Raw genomic sequence first — 20,640 nt, forward strand, 5'->3', positions numbered from 1 at the left:
CAAATTTACAAATTGTAAATACAAAGTATTTTACCTACAACTTATACATCTACATTCAAATCTGTTGATTCCAACGCAAGATTAAAAAAAAAAAAAAAAAAAATTTAAAATACGGGATAATGTGAACCAAGCCCTATCTACACGTCCGGATTTAGGGCATGCTCAGTGTTTGGTGCCCCCAGCAGCGCACGGCTCTCACACACGTAGCTCCATAGTAAATGCCTGGAGCGCTCAGAGCATTTTGAGATGTATCAACATGTGTAAAAACATGTCTGAAGTCTACACTTTATTGACAGCGCGTTAAGCCAATCAGCAAGAAGGTGTGGTAGTTAAAACCAATCTAGTTACCCAATCATAGCACTGCGTTTCTCTGTGGGCGTGGTCAAGTAATCCAATCAGATCATTGCATCGCTCCTTGGAGAGGGCGTTTTCTCTTGTAGCTCTTCAGCCAATCCCAGCAGCTCTGCGAGACATCGCAGTGTGATTGACAGGCTCATGTCTGTCTACATGCTGAGCTTTGGACATGAAGGAGGCGGTGACAGTTGCCGAATAATATTGACGGGTTTGCAGTCCAATAACATTGACTATTTCCGTTTACACGCCCACTTTCCGCAGCTTGCTGGCCAATGAGCGCGCAGCGGAGGCTGGCGTGTAACTAACGTCGGGGAATCGAGGGGGAAGAGAAAGAATAGAGAGAGGCTGAGAGTGGGAAAGAAAGAATCTGGACGCTGCGGGGACGGATTGGCAACTGGACTCGGATGGAAATATTACCGATAACTGTACAGGGTGTGAATCGGAGGAGCCAGGGGTTAGAACCAGCGGACATATTGATAAAAGGACATCGGCTGCAGATCAGATCCGGAGCGCTGCCTTATTATCCGGCCCGGTGAGTGTACACAGTGGAGGCAGCACAGACGTACATCTATGTGTACATACATGTCTAGTACGTCCCCTAGACATGAGCTCACGATGATGTCATCAGTCCAAGCAATCCCGGTGCTTCTGGCCCCAAGAGCTTGCAATCTACTATGGCAGTCACGGCTCTGGCTGCTCTAAATAATATCTGCTACATGTGTGACCTCATGACATCACTTCATGTGGCTGCAGACGGTGTGACGTCACACCGTGTGGTTATGAACAGTGTGATGTCATTTCACTTCTGTAAACGGTGTGACGTCACACCGCTTGGCTGACGGCAGTGTTGCGGTTGTGGACAGTGTGACCTCACTTTGCCTGGCGGCAGGCAGTGTGACGGCACTTTCCGTGGCCACAGGTGTCACATCACTTTGCGCGGCTGCAGGCTGTGTCATGCGGTTATAGACAGTGTGAAATCTGTTCACATGGCTATAGGTGGTGTGTCGCCACTTTGCGTGGCCACAGGCGGTGTGCGACTACACTGTGCATGGCCACAGGATGTGTCGTGTCACTTTGTGTGGCTGCAGGTGGTGTGACACGGTTATGGACGATGTAATTTATTTTCATGGCTGTAGATGGTGTGGCGACATTTTGCGTGGCTGCAGGTAGTGTCAATTCACTTTGCGTGGCTGCCGGCAGTGTCACGTGGTTATGGACAGTGTGATGACTTTCCACATGGCTGTACGCAGTGTGACGTCACTTTGCTTTGCCACAGGAGGTTTCACGGGGTTATGGACAGTGTGATGTCTTTCCACAGCTGTAGATGGTGTGACATCACTTTGTATGGCTGCAGATGGTGTCACAGGTTATGGACAGTGGGACATCTCACATGGCTGTTGGCAGTGTGACTAGACTCTGTGTAGCAAGAGGCGGTGTCACTTTGCATGGCCGCTGTGATGTGAGGCAGTTATGGACAGTGGGACATCTTTTCATGGCTGTATAAGGTGTGATGTTACTTTGTGTGGCTGCAGGCAGTGTGACGGCACTTTGCGTGGCTACAGGTGGTGTCTCCTGTTTATGGACAGTGACGTCCTTTAGCGTGGCCGCAGGCGCCGTGACGTCCTTTGGCGTGGCCGCAGGCGCCGTGACGTCCTTTGGCGTGGCCGCAGGCGCCGTGACGTCCTTTGGCGTGGCCGCAGGCGCCGTGACGTCCTTTGGCGTGGCCGCAGGCGCCGTGACGTCCTTTGGCGTGGCCGCAGGCGCCGTGACGTCCTTTGGCCGCAGGCGCCGTGACGTCCTTTGGCCGCAGGCACAGGCGCTGTTGCACCTATGAACATTGTCACATCATTTCAAGTGGTTGTAGAGAGTGTGTGACGTGTGGGGACATGACCCCTATAAGTAGAATCCATGTCACTGGATGTGGGGTAATAGATCAAACATTTCCATACACTGCACTTGTGACCTGGGAGATCTTAAGATGAATTTATCTGGTCGGCCCCTATGTTCATTATTGGGCTTCCTTTCCACTGCTGCAATGTAAAATATTAACATTAACTACAAAACTAATTTTGAGAGCGCTGTTAGAAACAACCAATAGTGTGACATTTTTTGACGGTGACTTCCTTCTTCATTGGGTACATTGTGTCAGTATGAGCCTGATAAAAAAGGAAGTCCTCTTTGAAATGCGTTGCTCTTAGCATATGATTTGGATGTTATTTTAATACATTTTAATGATCTTCCAGCAGCACTTTCAAAGTTTTATTTATTTATTTTTTTTAACCCTAACCCTGATAAGACAATGAGAAGCTGCAGGAGGCGCATCTACTCAGGGAGTAGATCCCAAATCTTTGCACTCTTGTATATCTTCTTATGATCTCCCCTCCACCATTGTACCATGGGTAAATCCCGGGTGCGCCATAGCGGTTCTTTACAGATGCATACGCACCCTGACATTGTCTGTGTCACCTGATAATGTTGGGTACATGACTCGTCTTGCATTGTGAACCATTACACAGAGCCTCCATTGTGGTGTCTGACAATTCCTGATGTTTGACCACCTGGGGCTGATGACGACATGATGACTATGCAGGTGTTGTTTCGGGAGTCTCTCGGCTGCTTATGCAATAAGCGTGGACTGGAAAGTATCTATTTGGGAGTATCTTGGTGATTTCTGTGTATTTTCTTTGCTACCATGGAGTCTTTACAAGTTTTATACAAGGGATACGGCACATATCAAACTTTGGGTGCTGTCACACGGTGCGTTCTTGGTCCGTTCCAGGTGCACTTTTAAACGCACTTAAAACGGATGGCTGGTTTGAATCCTGTATTAACATTTTCACAACTGCACGGCTGATAAACCCCCAACCATACCCCCAACTGAAATATCAATTTATTTTCATGGGCGGGTAGCAGGCAAAATAAAGGCACATCCACTCACCTGCGCATTCGCTGTCGGCCATACGTTTCAGCACTTCGTACCTTTGCCGGTGGCGCGTGTGCACAGGAGGATGGGGAGGCAGGGCAAATATCGGCTCAATGGAGAGCAGTAGGGTTTTTATGGTGCAGCAGCCTGAAGGATGGGTGAGCACTTGACTGCTCTATTCCTAACCCCACCCCCCTGACTGCAACCTTCCCATGAATATAAGTTGATATTTCAGTGTGAGGCCAACTCAGGACATGCCTGGAAAATAATTAATACACCTTATAAGGTATGTTTGGGGGTTTAACAGCCATGCGGCTGGTGACAGGTTCCATTTAAACTTCCACAAATGATGAAAAACGGATTCAAACAAGTCTAAGGCCAGAGGCACACGTGGCTTTTTGAACCCGTTTTTGTGCCGTTTTTAAGCAGTCCATTAAAAAAATGCATGCGTTAAAAAACACAACCGTTTTGACCAGTTTTACTAATTATCTTAATTAAAATGGGTCAAAAACGCATGCTTTTTTAAATGGACTGCTTAAAAACGGCACAAAAACGGGTTCAAAACTCCACGTGTGCCACCGGCCTAAGGGTGATGCCACACATGGCGTTTTGAAACAGTTTTTGGTCCGTTTTTAAGCAGTCCGTTAAAAAACGCATGCGTTTAACGATTAAACCAGCCAAACGCTTGGTAAACATACAAAAAAGCATCCGTTCAAAAACGGCCCAAGAAAGCCGGTGTGGCAGCACCCTAAGGAAGTGATTGACCATATAATCATGGTTTCTGTGAGATTATTAGGTTATGTGCATGTTGGTGGGTTATTAAGGTGGATAAAATAGTGTAGAAATACAGTGTTGTGCAGATATTACAGAATAGGAAGCATGTCACCCCTTAGTTATGTCCCAGTATCTGTGTCGCCTATTAAATATTATCTATCCCGTGGTCTGCAGAGGCTATGACCAGTCACATTGTCTTTCCAGTTTCCGTTTAATAACTCACTAATAATTTAATTGTAACCTCGGGGTCATTGTGTCATTGTGGTCATGTCTGCTTGTTTCTGTCCTGTTATGCAAAGAACCTGATGTTGTATGACTAATGTCTAGTATCACTTACTGTAAAGACCATGATCGGCTTCTCTGCCCAGTTACATTTTGCTACACAGTGACTTGTGCATGTGGAGACAATCCCACATTGTAACTAAACCTTTGCCCACACAAATTCTAGGGGTTGTGTTTGGAGGGTGGGTTTGGATAGCAGATCCATCAGGCATAGCTGGAAAATTCTCCAATGGAAGTCGCTGAACTTCTGCAGTCTGTGGGTGGTGGCACACGTGGCGTTTTGTACACGTTTTTAGTCATGCGTTTTCAGTCGGTTAAAAAACACATGCGTTTTTGAAAAAGCAGGTCGGTTTTTGAAAATGCGTCCGGTTTTCCAGATAATCTTAATTAAAACGGACAAAACCGCATGCGTTTTTAACGTAGTAAAAAGGGGTTCAAAACGCCATATGTGCTGCCACCCTTTTTCTGTAAAGCATCGCTCTAAATGCTGATTACAGTTCAGGCAAGATGGCTGCCCCCATAACCATATACAAAATAGGCAAAAATAATCTATAATTGGAAGATAAAAGCGATGATACATTTCCTATAACATTTTCAGCCAACTATAGTCATTTACATTCTTATGATATATCCTAAATTTTTGGTGAAATGACGCTATATTCTTAGTCCCAGTACACGTGATCCCCCGTTCATATTACCACTGCCCTATTCAATTTTATGAGGCTTATGAAGATGGCAGAGCTTATAGATCCATTGGACCCATAGGAGTGAGTGGAGCACCACTAATCCATTCGCACCATTGGGACCTTGTGGTATGCCGTGGGACCTCAGCCATCGGACACAACCCTGGTATGCTCTGGAAAGGGCATATGTATAGTTAATACAAAATATCTAAAAGTATATTTTGTTGTGGGATTAGGGCTTATTCACACCCATTGTATTCTTTGCACATATTCTACTTCTTTGCAACTTCTGCCATGTTATTGTTGATGTGTCTTATCCTAGTTTGTTGCATGCCCCAGAGACTTGTGGCTACTCCAGCCGTGTATACGATGCAGCGTCTGTACGGTGTGAGAGTAACCAGATGTGTGTAGCTCCTGCTGTGGGAAGGCCATGTGTATCCTGGCCTCCAGACACCTGTCTCTCATACTATGATAAAAACGTGAACTTTTGTGCTTCAGTCTTTTGACCAAATTTTGACTTTCACAGCACCTTTTACAGCAACTTTTCTCTAGATTGAGGTAACAGGCAGAGATGACCCGGATATGTCTGGGCGTAGCGGAATAAAGGCTAGTGTGACCCAAACACATATTCCCTTTTAAAGAATACTACCATCGAAATCCATCATGATAAACCAGGGACACTTACTCATTGATCCAGGCACTGGGACTGTGGTAATCTTCTTATAATTGTTATCCATGGCTTCCTTCCTTCTAAAAGCAACTTTTACAATTATGCTGATGAGCCAGAATGGGCAGCATTACCAGAGCCCCTCCATGTTGTTACGCTGTGCAGGAGAACTTCTCCATATCACTCTGTGCTGAAACGTCCTCTTTTGCTGTGAGATTACATCGAGCAGAGACAGGGGGGAAGTGCTGATCGTGCCGCCTTTCATGCGACAGAAATTGGAGGGCGGGCAGTCAGAACATCTAAATGATTCGGACTGAGCACGGGATTTAATATTCAAATTGTGTCGCAACCAATGCACTTACATACACCGGGAAGAAGAAGGTGAACTCCGTCGAACCTGAGTGGGGAGCGACACATGCAGGACATGGGGCGCACAACCATATTGAATAATGCATGATCGTCGGACATTCCGGATTGGGAATCGCGACGTGGACAGGTAAGTAAATGTGTGTGACAACCTGTAAAGCTACAGCACATAGGGCCTCTGGTTATGCCCCCAGAGCCCTTCTGACTCATTAACATAATTATAAAAGTAGATATTAGAAGGAAGGAGGCCATGGATAACAAATATAAGAAGATTATCACAGTCACGGTGCCTGGATCTATGAGCAAGTGTCCCTGGTTTATCATGTTTGAATTTTTCATGGTAGATTTCCTTGGGGGCTACTAAAATAAAAGAAATACTAACTTCTTCTCGGGTTTTGTTAATCCTCCCCGTGTTGCGCTAGATTTCTTGGGTGTCCACATGGAGCAGGTGCTGGGAGTCACTCAGTAGCTTGCTGGAATGAGGACGCAGAACTGTTCTTATTTGGGCCTTACTTTTCCTCAGTTTACATTCTTCGGTGAGAAGAGATTACACCACAGTACACTAGTACATGTAATCCAGCGTTGTGACAAACACTATTATCACTTGTAGAAACATGTCCATTGCAGCCTCAAGACCTGTCTTTTGTTTTGCTGCTTCAGCAACTAACGTTTAGTAGTGTCTTTGTATTTTACTACGAGCTGCAACTTTACTGCAGGACTCCAGATGAAATCTGCCATAACTTTTTTTTCCCCATGTCTCCAACAGGAATGGTTGTCGAGATATTTGGGAAGGGATCGTCCTTATTGGGATTTGGGTTTCCTAATGGAGTTTACATACTTGGCTGAAACCTTATAGACTGATGTGCACGTGATTTGGATTCCTCACTGCTGATTGACAGCCTTCTCCCTATGCACAGCAATGGGAAGAATACTGTAAGTTAGCCATGGAGGGATGTTGATTCTACTGTATATATACAGCTTGGCTTCACCTTATAAAATGTGATTGCATTGTATAAGAAAACCAGTAAGTGGCAAAGTGCTATATGTATGATGTCTGCCACCTCTTCACACATACAGCGTGTTCTCCAGATGGATGTACATTCCTACTGGAAAAGACTCCGACTTGCTTTTGTCTGACATATTTGTGTAGATACACGCCGGTAGCATGGAGGGTAAAGTGATATGTTTATGTAGTAGCAGTCAGAAGCCGGGTGTAGAGCTGCACTCTGTGACATCTGCGCTCTGTCAGAACACAATCACTACATAAAAATGTTTAGTGAGATACAAGTCACACTGACATATACCGCTTATGTCGAAGCATCTCTGAGAACGCGCAGGATAGGAAATCAATAGGATCACAAAGTGTGACAGACACTGGGAATACAGGACCATAGACAGGTTCTTATACCCCTCTTATAGGGGAGTAAACCCTTTCCAGTTGGGATGGCTCTGTTGAAATTCCTGTATATACTTGAGTATAAGCCGAGGCACTTAATTTTACTACAAAATACTGGAAAAAAATGTATTAACTTGAGTATAAGCCTAGAGTGGGAAATGCATTGGTCACAGCCTCCCTCAGTAATGAAATGCCCCATGCAGCAGCCTCCCCCCCATTAAAGAAATGCCCCATGCAGCAGCCTCCCCCCAGCAAAGGAATGCCCCATGCAGCAGCCTCCCCCCAGCAAAGGAATGCCCCATGCAGCAGCCTCCCCCCAGCAAAGGAATGCCCCATGCAGCAGCCTCCCCCCAGCAAAGGAATGCCCCATGCAGCAGCCTCCCCCCAGCAAAGGAATGCCCCATGCAGCAGCCTCCCCCCAGCAAAGGAATGCCCCATGCAGCAGCCTCCCCCCAGCAAAGGAATGCCCCATGCAGCAGCCTCCCCCCAGCAAAGGAATGCCCCATGCAGCAGCCTCCCCCCAGCAAAGGAATGCCCCATGCAGCAGCCTCCCCCCAGCAAAGGAATGCCCCATGCAGCAGCCTCCCCCCAGCAAAGGAATGCCCCATGCAGCAGCCTCCCCCCAGCAAAGGAATGCCCCATGCAGCAGCCTCCCCCCAGCAAAGGAATGCCCCATGCAGCAGCCTCCCCCCAGCAAAGGAATGCCCCATGCAGCAGCCTCCCCCCAGCAAAGGAATGCCCCATGCAGCAGCCTCCCCCCAGCAAAGGAATGCCCCATGCAGCAGCCTCCCCCCAGCAAAGGAATGCCCCATGCAGCAGCCTCCCCCCAGCAAAGAAATGCCCCATGCAGCAGCCTCCCCCAGCAAAGAAATGCCCCATGCAGCTGCCTCCCCCAGTAAAGAAATGTCCCATGCAGCAACCTCCCCCCCAGCAAAGAAATGTCCCATGCAGCAACCTCCCCCCCAGCAAAGAAATGCCCCAGGCAGCAGCCTCTCCCCAGCAAAGAAATGCCCCAGGCAGCAGCCTCTCCCCAGCAAAGAAATGCCCCAGGCAGCAGCCTCTCCCCAGCAAAGAAATGCCCCAGGCAGCAGCCTCTCCCCAGCAAAGAAATGCCCCAGGCAGCAGCCTCTCCCCAGCAAAGAAATGCCCCAGGCAGCAGCCTCTCCCCAGCAAAGAAATGCCCCAGGCAGCAGCCTCTCCCCAGCAAAGAAATGCCCCAGGCAGCAGCCTCTCCCCAGCAAAGAAATGCCCCAGGCAGCAGCCTCTCCCCAGCAAAGAAATGCCCCAGGCAGCAGCCTCTCCCCAGCAAAGAAATGCCCCAGGCAGCAGCCTCTCCCCAGCAAAGAAATGCCCCAGGCAGCAGCCTCTCCCCAGCAAAGAAATGCCCCAGGCAGCAGCCTCTCCCCAGCAAAGAAATGCCCTACAGCCCCTCGTCGTATAAGAAAAATAAATTTGTATACCTCTTCACCTGTAACAGAGCAGGCAGAGACGAGTCCATGTGCTCTGCCCGCGCGCACACTATGATGTGTTGCTGCCGCCACTGCTGACGTCGTGGTGTGTGTACAGGCAGAGCACATGGACATGTCTCTTCCCTTTCTGTTACGTGGGTAGAGGCGGAGGAAGAGGAGCCACGGGAAGCGTTGGAGGGTTAGTATGCAAGTTTATTTATTTTTTTCTTTTTGTTTGTTGTTTTATACACTCGTGTATAGGCCTAGCTGTTTTTTTTTACACACAAGTATGTATATATGGTATGCTGTAATGAGAACTTTCATCTCCAAGTTGGATAAATGCTTAAAAATCAGGCAGGACTGCTTGGAATTAGACATTTCCTGCATCCTTATTGTAGGAACTGAGTGCAAGTTGGACTTTTTATTTTTTTTTTTTTGTATTTTTTTACATGGAAAACCACATGTGTGAATATAGCCAAGAAAAGGCTGTAATACACTCATATAGTGTTGCCGTTATTGTCGCTTGCCCCAGTCCCGTTACAGTAATATAAGGTCTTCTGCACACACAGTGTAATACAGTAGCAGTGTAGTGTATGGGATTTATGGCTTTATGATCCACGGCATTTATCCGACATTTCTTCCCAATGCGGAATACATCCTTTGCATTGCCCCGCCCTCTGCTGTGGCTAATTTGCAGCATTAAATTTATTAGAAACCAGACAACTGTGGCACCTTACGGATCACAACGTTTGCTTGTTACTAGAGAGACGCATAACAATTGCATACAAAAGATTAAAAATGATCTTGGACTTATCTCAGAATGGACAATCCATTATAATAATGTGTGGTATAGGGAAAGCTGTAGTGGATGAATGATTTGCGTTCGCTGCCATAAATGGTGTATGACCAGATGTTTTCGTGGAGACATTTCAAGTGTTCTTGGCATTACCTGAGTGACATGACAGAATCCAGAGTATCTATGTTTTACCTGGCAACCAGGGAAGCTATAGATTTACATATTGATCTGCTTTACTGTGCCGTCTTTCTGCTTCTTGCATATGTATTGCAAAATCTAGAGGATTACAGGCAGTCCCCGGGTTACATACAAGATAGGTTCTGTAGGTTTGTTCTTAAGTTGAATTTGGATGTAAGTCGGAACCGTATACGTTATAATTGTAGCCCCAACCAAATTTGTTTTGGTCTCTGTGACAATTGGATTTTAAAAATGTTTGGTTGTCATAAGAACCAGGATTAACAATAAATCTTAATTACAGACACCTTTAGTAACTGTCATAGCTGATCATTGTAACCTATGGCTAAAGTACTGTAAATTACCAATAGTCAGAAATGACTGTCACCTCATCAGTTGCCATTATTGTCCATAAAATGGCCGGAGAGTCATGAGATCTTACCTTTCCATGACTAATCTCCCTTCCATGACCTTATGATAATACAATCTTAAAGTACTGGAAGGTAGATCCTCCATCTCTGGCTATTTAAGGGACAAGAATGGCAGCTGCTGATGATAAAGACCTTTCTGAATAATAATAATAATTCTTTATTTATATAGCGCACACAGATTACGCAGCGCTGCACAAGCATGTCAAATTGGTTCCTGTCCCCGTGGGGCTCACAGTCTAAACAACCTACCAGTATGTTTTTGAGTGTGGGAGGAAACCAGAGGACCCAGAGGAAAACCACGCAAACACGGAGAGAACATACAAACTCTTTGCAGATGTTGACCTGGGTGGGATTAGAACCCAGGACCCCATTGCTGCAAGGCAGAAGTGCTACTCATTCAGCCACCGTGCCGCCCTTAACTTTACATTGCAAGAAAGTGATGCAGAACTAATAATAATTTTTTATTTTACCTCCTTAAACTTACACACATTACAAAAAACATGAGGTAAAGTTCCCAACCTCCTTAAGTCACTGTTATTTGGAGTGAAACGTATCACTGGGTCTGTAGTAAAATGTTTTGTCGAGAATATTTAAAGGTAATCTACCACCAGGATGAAGGATTATGATCCAAGCACACTTATAATGTGGTGTGTGCCCCCTCTGATGGGATCTGCTCTTTTTGTCACTTCTTATTCCCTTGTTTATACAAAAGAAAGGCTTCAAAAATTATGCTAATTAGTCTGAGGGGCTCCAGGCTCCACAGCTGTTAATTGAAACTGGAGCCCCTAAGGCTCAATTGCTTGAAGCCTTACTTCTTGTATAAACAAGGGCATAAGAAGCTACAAGAAGAGCGGATCCTGCCAGAGCGGGTACACACCAGCATGTCAGTGTGGTAGATATCCTTTAAAGTGTGGACCTCGTTGGTGAAATATTCATCCATTATGTGGCTGGAAGTGGGTATAAAATGACTGCACTCTTGTTCCTATCTCCACACATTATATTCTACATTCACACATACTGTACACAAGGGTGGATCCTTGGTATTTAATGGTGTACCCCTTTTATTGCTCCACGTATACAGTGGGAATGGAAAGTATTCAGACCCCTTTAAGTTTTACACTCTTTCACATTGCATCCATTTGGGAAGATCCTTTTTTTGCTCATGTACACTCTGCACCCCATCTTGACAGATAAAAAATAGAGTGTAGATATTTTTTCTAATTTATTAAACACGTAAAAATGAACGATCAAATGGTGATAAGTATTCATAACCTTTGCTCAGTAGAAGCACCTTTTGGGCTAGCACAGCCAGGAGTCTTCTTGGGAATGATGCAACAAGTTTTTCACTCCTGGATTTGGTGATCCTCTGCCACTCCTCCTTGCAGATCATCTCCAGTTCCCTCAGGTTGAATGGCGAATAGTGATGAAATTGGGTTTAGGTCAGAGCTCTGGCTTGACCAGTCAGGAATGGTCACAGAGATGTTCTGAAGCCACTGCTTTGTTGTTTTAGCTGTGTGCTTGGGGTCATTGTCTTGTTGGAAGGTGAACCTTTGGCTCCTTGGGCAGTTCCTTAGACCTCATGATTCTCATGTGCTCTGACATGCATTGTGAGCTGTGAGGTCTTATATAGATAGGTGTGTGCCTTTTGTAATGGAGTTGAATCAGTTGAAACACAGCCGGTCTTCAATGACCGGGCAGAACCATCTCAAGGAAAATCAAAAGGAAATGGACAGCATGTGAGCATGTGAGTGTCAGAGCAAAAGGTCTGAATATTTAATATGACCGTATTATATTTCAGTTTTTCTTGTTTAATAAAGTAGCAAAATATCTACATTTATGTGTACATTAATGAGCAAAAAAAGAACTTTTTTAAACTTACCACTTGGCTACAATGAAACAAAGAGTGAAAAATATAAAGGGGTCTGAATACTTTCTGTACCCACTGTACATTATTACTTTTCTTTGTTATGACGTTACTTGACTATCCAATGTTGTAATTTCCAGCTTGTGATCTGTACCCTGCTAAACCCACAATACTTGTATCTTCCCGACTCCCAGCAGAGTAAAACCTTTTCTGCAGCATCTTTGGCTCATCTTTTGTATAGTTTTGTTTGTGACCCACTACTTCCTGTGTGAGATCTGCTCATAACCCGAGTGTCAAACACTACATATCTGCTATTTCTGTGCTCTGGCCTGGTGAAGGTTTCTGAGGTTATGTGTTGAGTTGATGGAATTTTTTTTCTTTTCTGAGTTTTTGATATTTGCAGTGGGACTGCATGTACAGATAAGAGCGCTCTTTCTTCCACTTTCTGTCAGACATGTAGACGTCTGCTCCGCTGGGTGGGAAAATGTCTGAATCTGGGAATGTTACTGTGTATGGTTAGAGGTTTAACTGGGATGTGACATCTCCTGCAGCGCTCTACATAGAAGTTCTTGACAACTCGTCAGGCCAAGTTCATTGCTAATTTACCAGGTTTTGTCTAGATTCTAGATCTTTTTTGCTCATTCAAATATTTATATTATTTTGCTACCTTGCACTTAAGATACAGTTAATAATGGCTTGTTCCAAAGCGTTAACATTGTACAAGTGAGGATTGGAAAATTCCACCGATATTTACATATTGCGAACCAACTTAGAGGCTCACTTATGTAGACGTTTTGACAAGTTATGAAAAACTGCAAAGGCCTGGCATCACCTTTTTATGGTAAGTTATAAGCCCTGTCTTGGCTGTGAAATTTTCACAAACTTTATCAAAAACTGAAGAAGCCTTTCTAGAACTTTACTATAGATGATGAGGTCCAGGCATCATCTGCTCCAGTAGAAAAGATTGAGAAGCTCTGTCTGCTATAAAGACTGTGCCCACTTCTTAGGCTACATTCACACGATTGTATGATTTCTCCAGTCCCGTATTTACGGGCCGTATATACGCGACGTTTTACATCCGTATGCAGCACGTATGTAACCCGTATTTTATACGTCCCCATAGACTTCTAGGGCAGTGATGGCTAACCTATGGCACGGATGCCAGAGGTGGCACTCAGAGCCCTTTCTGTGGGCACTCAGGCCATCACCAGAGATGACTCCAGGTATCTTTCTGCAGTCCCAGACAGCCCAGGACTTGCTGTGCACAGATCTATTTTAAAGTGACAGTGCTATCTGGGACTACTGGAGGAGTGGGAAGGTGTGGACAGATCTGGATTATCATTGTAGCTCCTGCTCCGGTCCTGACAATTCTTCCTGTTTATGGGACCGTGGAGGGAAGCTACAATGACCATCCAAATTTCTCCCATTTTCTGCTTTATTGGTGTCCTCAGGTGCTGGTATCAATGAAAGCTGTGACAGAACAGGGAGTATAAATCACAAATTAAATTTCTGTGTTGGCACTTTGCAATAAATAAGTGGGTCTTGGTTGTAGTTTGGGCACTCGGCCTCTAAAAGGTTCGCCATCACTGTTCTAGGGCATACGGAACTGAAATACGGGAGAAAATAGGACATGCTCTATATTTTTATACGGCCAGTATACGGTACGGTTAACAACGGCAATATAAATGGTCAGACATATTGTCCATTGAAATGAATGTGGCCGTATGTAATCCGTAAAAAAACGGTACGGTACGGATACAGCCGTTTTCATACGTCCGTGTGAATGTAGCCTTAAACTGACTTTCCATGGCACAGAACCCTAAAGCTATATCTTTGTATTTGTCACCAAGACATTATTAGTAGATCCCCTAGGTCCTATTTGTACATGTTCTTGCTTATGTTTGAATAGATCTAAGAAATTTGGGAATGTGTTGAGAAGTCAACCCTTAGAACTATTTTAAGTCACATGTTGCAGGTAAAGAGTGGGGTGCTACTATTACCATAAAGGGGTTTTCATGGTCTTCAGCAATGTTTAGGATGGGACTATGTATTAAAGGAAGAACCACATACATGACTCTACCAGTATTCTTCAACTCTTGGATCCATCTTTCTCTAGAAGCCATCTATAATTCCTAGTGAAATCGTACTACTCTGGGACATTTGTGTGCTTCACACGTGCGTCTGTGAGCCTTGGACATCAATCACTAGTTTGCCAGTTTTGTTCTGCTTTTGCACACTTTTTAGTGTGTACCAATAACTAATTGGTAGAAGCCTGCTAGACTTGCAAGATATAGGGCATCTTGCTGATTTGCGATTTCCGATACCTCTGGAATGGCAATGGAATTACCGCTAGGGTAAATTCCACCGCCATTATGCTTTGTATGCTAATAGTTATAAAGATTCTCTTAGGATACATTAACAAGTTGCGTTGTACATATTGTTTAAACAATGTAAATATAATGTTAATGCAGTGTAAATGGAAAGTAAACGCAATGTGTGAACCCAACCTTGGGTCTCGTGCACACAACCGGCTTCTTTTTTTTTTTTTACACTCCAAAAAATCCAACGCAAGGTACTTTTTTGCATCCAAAAGGCGGTGCCATAGCAATACGGCAATTTATAAGGTCACCATATTTCTCAGACCACTGGAACATATGCTATTATTTAGTGTTTTTGCATTATGGTCTCTCCTAGAAGTTTATGTCACCATAGCAGATACAGCTCGCTTTACGGTGGCATAAAGGGTTATATACAGGAGACGACGGACGATTTTACAGCCCCAACAACTTGGCCAAAAATACATACGGTCTTTCCCTACTTTAACAATTGGAACCTTGTCCAGGGTATTCTAGACAGGGCAAGAAACGACTGTGACCTTACAAGACAGGATAATCCGTGTCTTTATCCAGTTTCTGTCATTTCCCTTTATGATATGTAACAAATGAAAGCAGGTGTGGGAAATGACATTGGCCTGAGGATGGTGATCTTTAGGCCTCGGTCGTCGTTGTGCAGGACAGTTGGCGGCCGCCTCATCCATGTGAGCGCTGAGGATTTCTAGCTTAGCGCTGGGTCCATAATACCCGCTTTTTAGTCCTAATGAAAGCAGTTGTTCAGCATTCTCATGATTAAATGCTTTGCTCTATGATTTGGGCCAGATTTACCAGAACGAGCGCGTGCGCTGCATCTCTTATGAGGCTGCTCACATTGTCAATCCTTATCTGGATGCGTTTCAGGCCGTGGCTATCAGACGTGTCCCTATTTACTATGGGGACCAAATGGAAGCTGGTTTATGTAAGCGCCTGGTGATGCAGCATTAATCTGTGTCGCCCTGCATCTGGCTTCTCCCAGGATGAGGAGCTCTGTGATATCTCAGTGCTTTTAGTCAGTGACTAATCTCCCTAAAACAATGCAGCGCGTTCTTGTTTATTCCCAGCGTTTTTAGTGTCATCTCATCAGGTGTCAGGGAGGGGACGCAGCTATGGCCATTACTTTCCCTCTGTCCAGGGCTGTAATAAAAGACACTTTCCCAGCCTTTTGTACATTGGCTTCACACGCACGTATGTATGCAGCTGCCTGCCATGGGGACTGCTGAGAGAGTGCAACTTGTTACTATGACTGCTGTGCGTATAGTAATACACTTGTATCCTGTATCTGTGTAATGAGCAAACAAAGCCGGCAGTATACTTACAGGCCACCCACTATGCAAACACTCATCCATCTCCGGGGCTTCCTGGACAGATAATAGAATCGCTATAGAAATCGTATCTTCATTTGCTGGTCAGCAGAATGCAATCTATTGTTCCCTGTTATCAGCTGTTCAGGTGCGGAGTGTCTGACTCTGTCAGAATTTGTCGCAATTTGCCAAATAAATGACATGCGATCTATGTGAATCCTGCAAGAACCCTATTCACACTTATGCATATATCTCTGCATTTATATTCACTTGTATTGAGGCCGAAAGCTGCAGCAAAAAAGTCACAGCTGGCAAGTGTGAATGAGCCCTAAGGGGATTAGAGTAAGCCCAGACTGCTTACTACCTTCCATGAATTTGATGATCAGATGCTTAGACGGGGCTGGTGAGGTCCATTTCATGAAACACGGGAGATAAACACAAATAAAGGTGGAAAGGTTAGACTGGACCAAAGTGCAGATGTTGAATGATAGTTCTGGCATCGTATAAGACCGTCTAGTCTAATATTTTTGGTGGCAAAAAAAGTCTGTCACATTTCCGTGCACAATGTCACACTACGATGCAGAGGTAGCCCTGGGGCCCCTTCCCAGATCGCGGTAAAGTCCTTGGAGTAAAAATAGCTGGTTTATGCACTGATCTGAATCGCAACGGATTGTGTAGCCCAGGCCATATTTAGTGGTTTTGGCATGTAATTGTCCCCGACCTTTACACAGTTTTTTTGTTTCCAGTTATACTACAAATCTGGTTCCCCCTTTGTCTGTAGCATCAAAAATGTTTTTGATTTTTTTGCTTAGGATGATGCCACACATGGGGTTTTTGGTCCGTTTTAAAGCATGCATGTTTTGTTCGTTTAAGAGCACATGCATTTTAAAAATGCATGTGTTTTTAAAACTCATCGGTTTTTGACAGCGTTTGACCGTTTTTCCTGATTTATTTTAATAGATAAACAGGTTCTAAGTAGCCAAACGCATATTGAATGGTCAAAAAATGGATGCATTTTAAAAACGCATACGGTAAAACGGACCAAAACGCCACATGTAGCATCACCCTTACTGTTCAGTTTTATAAACTTTTTGGAGAAGGAAATATTCCTGTAAGCTAAGCTTTAAGGTGACCATTTTTTAAAAGTTTTTAAGCCAAGTGACCCTACCACCTTCTGACATGTATAAGATGGTTTGATTCAGGTTTCAATTAATGACATTGACCGATGTGGTGGATACTTGTTACATCTGTCATGGAGCAGATCATCAGGCAGGAAGTTGACAATACACGGAAAATAGCTCCTAACAATCATGCTTCACCTTAAATAAACTTGTTTTCCAAAGTTCTTGACACTTTCATGGTACTCCTTCATTGCCGGGCCACCCCCTGCCAAACGGACAATGGATCACCGGCAACCAAGACCCAATCGTAAAGCAGGAAAGCGGTCCTACAGATACTGTCCTTGGATGTTTTGGTCACTCCACCATGTTTTAACTTTTAAAGGAAATCTACCATCAAAATCCATCATGATAAACCAGGGACACTTGCAGGCAATGAAGGAGTACCATGAAAGTGTCAGGAACTTTGGAAAACAAGTTTATTTAAGGTGAAGCATGATTGTTAGGAGCTATTTTCCATGTATTGTCAACTTCCTGCCTGATTATCTGCTCCATGACAAATGTAACACAACGAGTATCCACCACATCGGTCAATGTCATTAATTGACGCTTTTTTAAAAACTGAATCAAGCCATCTTCTACATGTCAGAAGGTGGAGGGGTGACTTGGCCTAAAAGTATTAATTAAAAAAAACACTACACTGGCACAATGATCAAGAATAATTCACAGCACATCTGAGTAAAAGCTGAAGTAGCTTTTGATTTGAGCACTCTGGGTGCTGCTACACGTCGCATTCTTGGACCGTTTTGAGACGGACTGTAAACGGATGCGTTTTTGTAAGGGCGGTGTCACATGTGGCGTTTTGAATCCGTTTTGGGCCCGTTTTCGATCCACTAAAAAACACTTGCGTCCGATTCCCATGTAAGATGATTGGGGAAAAATGGACAAAAACGTTTGCATTTTCAAAAAGCGCATGGGTTTTTTAACGAAATGAAAACGTAATGTAACCTCAGAATGTGATCAAGGCTGAAGACTTTTGAATGCGTCAAAAATGCATCAAAAACGTGATGATACGCATTGTGTGAAAGCGCCTGCAGGCTATGCACTATAGCTATGGTTCCTTGCCAAGGAGACGGCCGATTGCATCTATATTTATGCCCAACTCAAATATTTTTATCTAACAATTGCATCAACAGTGAGGTAAGGTAGAGTTTGGCAAAGAGCAGCACACCTTATTATCATATGCCAGATGTCAACGTAAAAAGAAAGCACTTGAGCCGAGAGCGGCCGTCTAGACAATATTAGTTTTCTTAATTGCACAGAAGGATGGATGGAGACCACAGTCTAGACATGTCGAGTGCTACATCTGACTGTGTGATGTTCTAATCTCCCTCCAAATGTTCCCATTTTCAGAATGAAGTCATCAAGACTCTTAGTACGGCCTTATTCAGTCTGATCTTTAATCAGTTTGATACATTGTTGTGTGTTTCCTGGATACCATCATTATATTGTCTAATGTTATATTCTCTCACTTCCTGCGATCTATGAACACTAAGGCTATATTCACACTGCCGTTGCCCGCCCGTACCGTACCGGGCAACGGCAGTGTACAGGGAGAGGAGGAGGAGGTGAGCGCAGCTCACCCCCGCCCCTCTCCATAGCAACCTATGGCGCACGGCCCCGTATTACGGGAAAAGATAGGACAGGTCCTATCTTTTTCCCGGGTACGGAACGGTACGGTGCCACACGTGTGCTGCACCGTACCGCTCCCGTAGGGTGCCGTGCACCCATAGGAGTGTATGGGGGACGTATATTGGCCATATATACGTCGGCCGTATATACGTCCCCCATACGTTCGTGTGAATGTAGCCTAACATAGACGGCGATGTAGGTATCTAGTTATGAAGCTGCTCAGAGTTTGTAGAAGAACCTGTTGTGACAGCTATATAGAACTGCAGGTAAGAGGGACGTTTACTAGTTGCTCCTCCGTGATTAATGCGATGCCACTAATGGTGCCTATTGTTTTTATTTGTGCACAAACAATTGATAGTACAGGCGGTTTTCTACTTAACCCCTTACAGGGAACCCGTCACCACTATTTTCACAAATACAGGTAGTGGCAGGTTCCTATAGAGCTCTAGTAACTATCTGACACGCCCATAAAATCAGAGTTATAATCTTGCCTGGTATCTATGCAGCTTTGGAGTGAGTCCACGGGGGGCGTGGCCTAATGTTATGTGACCAGGGTGACATCATCAAAGGTCCTTGAGCTACTTAATATGAAAACTACACCCCATGTACATATCTCACCACATAAAACCATCACAGCAGCCTCCATGGACTTCTACTCCACTGCATGCAGGCTTCTGTGATTTCATGTGATAAAATATGCTGTGATTTCATGACATAAGTTCCTAATGCTACAAAAGCTATAGGACCTGCGATGATGTCACCCTGGTCACATGACATTATAGCAGCATACAGAGATGGGGATGGGGAGGAGCTGCTGGACTCAGCCTAAGGAGGCCACGCCCACCTGGACTCTGTGTAGCCATGCTTAGTTACCAGATAAAACTATAAAGTTGAATATATGGGGATCTCAGGGGAATATTTTTTAGATACAAGCAGGGTGTCAGATGGTTACTAGAGCTCTATAGGAACCTGTCACTACCTGTATTTGTGAAAATAGTGGTGACGGGTTCCCTTTAAGGACGCAGGGTTTTTTCGCTCATTTCTCGCTCTCCACCTTCAAAAATCCATAACTTTTTTCATTTTTACGTGTACAGACCTGTGTGAGGGCTTATTTTGTGCGTAACAAATTTTACTTTCCCGTAATGTTATTTATTTTAACATGCCATGTACTGCGAAGCTGAAAAAAAATCGATCGGCCCCCCGATGACGTTCGGGGGCGTGGCGATCGTAATAAAGATGGTGGCTTTTAGATGCCACCCGCGACTTTGCCGGCGGCAACTGACGGGTTAATAGCCGCGATTGGTGCAAGCACAGACCGCGGTTATTAGCGGTGGGGGTTTGCTGCAATATGCAACAACCCCCACCTTTGTATGAGCCCTCTTCATACACTCCCTATACCTCTGCGCCGTAGAGCTACGGCGCAGAGCGTTAAGGGGTTAAGGACACCCGACTTACAGACAACCCATAGTTAAAGACTGACCCCTCTGAGCACTGTGACCTCTGGGGACCTCTCTGGATGTTACTATAGTCCCAGGCTGCAATGATCAGCTGTAAAGTGTCTGTAATGAAGCTTTATTGATAATCCTTGGTCCAGTTACAGCAAAAAATTTAGAAACTACAATTGTCACTGGGGGCAAAAAATTTTTTTGTCTGGAACTACAATTATAAAATATACAGTTTTGACTTACATACAAATTCAACTCAAGAATAAACCTATGGAACCAATCTTGTATGTAACCTGGGGACTGCCTGTATTTTATAAATGTTGAAAAACCCCTTTAAAATTTCATTGACTAGTGGAATGATTATCTACCAGGGATGGATATCTACCAGGGTTTGGTAAATCCAGGGAACTCAGAAGTCCACGTATTTAGAAATTGTGACTTTTCAGTGAGAATTTAGTGATATAATGCAATACAAGTTTATTCCGAAAACATAAAGAATCAACAAGAAATCGGTAACTAGTAAATCCTTTCTTAATTGACTGTTCCCCAGGACA

The 20,640-nt window shown here is 44.5% G+C and overlaps 1 protein-coding gene across 1 annotated transcript in view; it reads left to right on the top strand.

The window, feature by feature from the left end:
• Positions 1 to 543: 543 nt before the first annotated feature.
• The window catches only part of FRYL (FRY like transcription coactivator), a 193,419-nt gene continuing 173,322 nt past the window's right edge, over positions 544 to 20,640 (top strand). The window contains exon 1 of the mRNA XM_072124585.1: positions 544 to 886. The gene's annotated coding sequence lies outside the window, so the exon portion shown is untranslated. The remainder of the gene's footprint in view (positions 887 to 20,640) is intronic.

Source organism: Engystomops pustulosus, chromosome 1 (assembly GCF_040894005.1).
Source record: "Engystomops pustulosus chromosome 1, aEngPut4.maternal, whole genome shotgun sequence".
In the NCBI taxonomy this organism is placed as follows: Eukaryota; Metazoa; Chordata; class Amphibia; order Anura; family Leptodactylidae; genus Engystomops; species Engystomops pustulosus.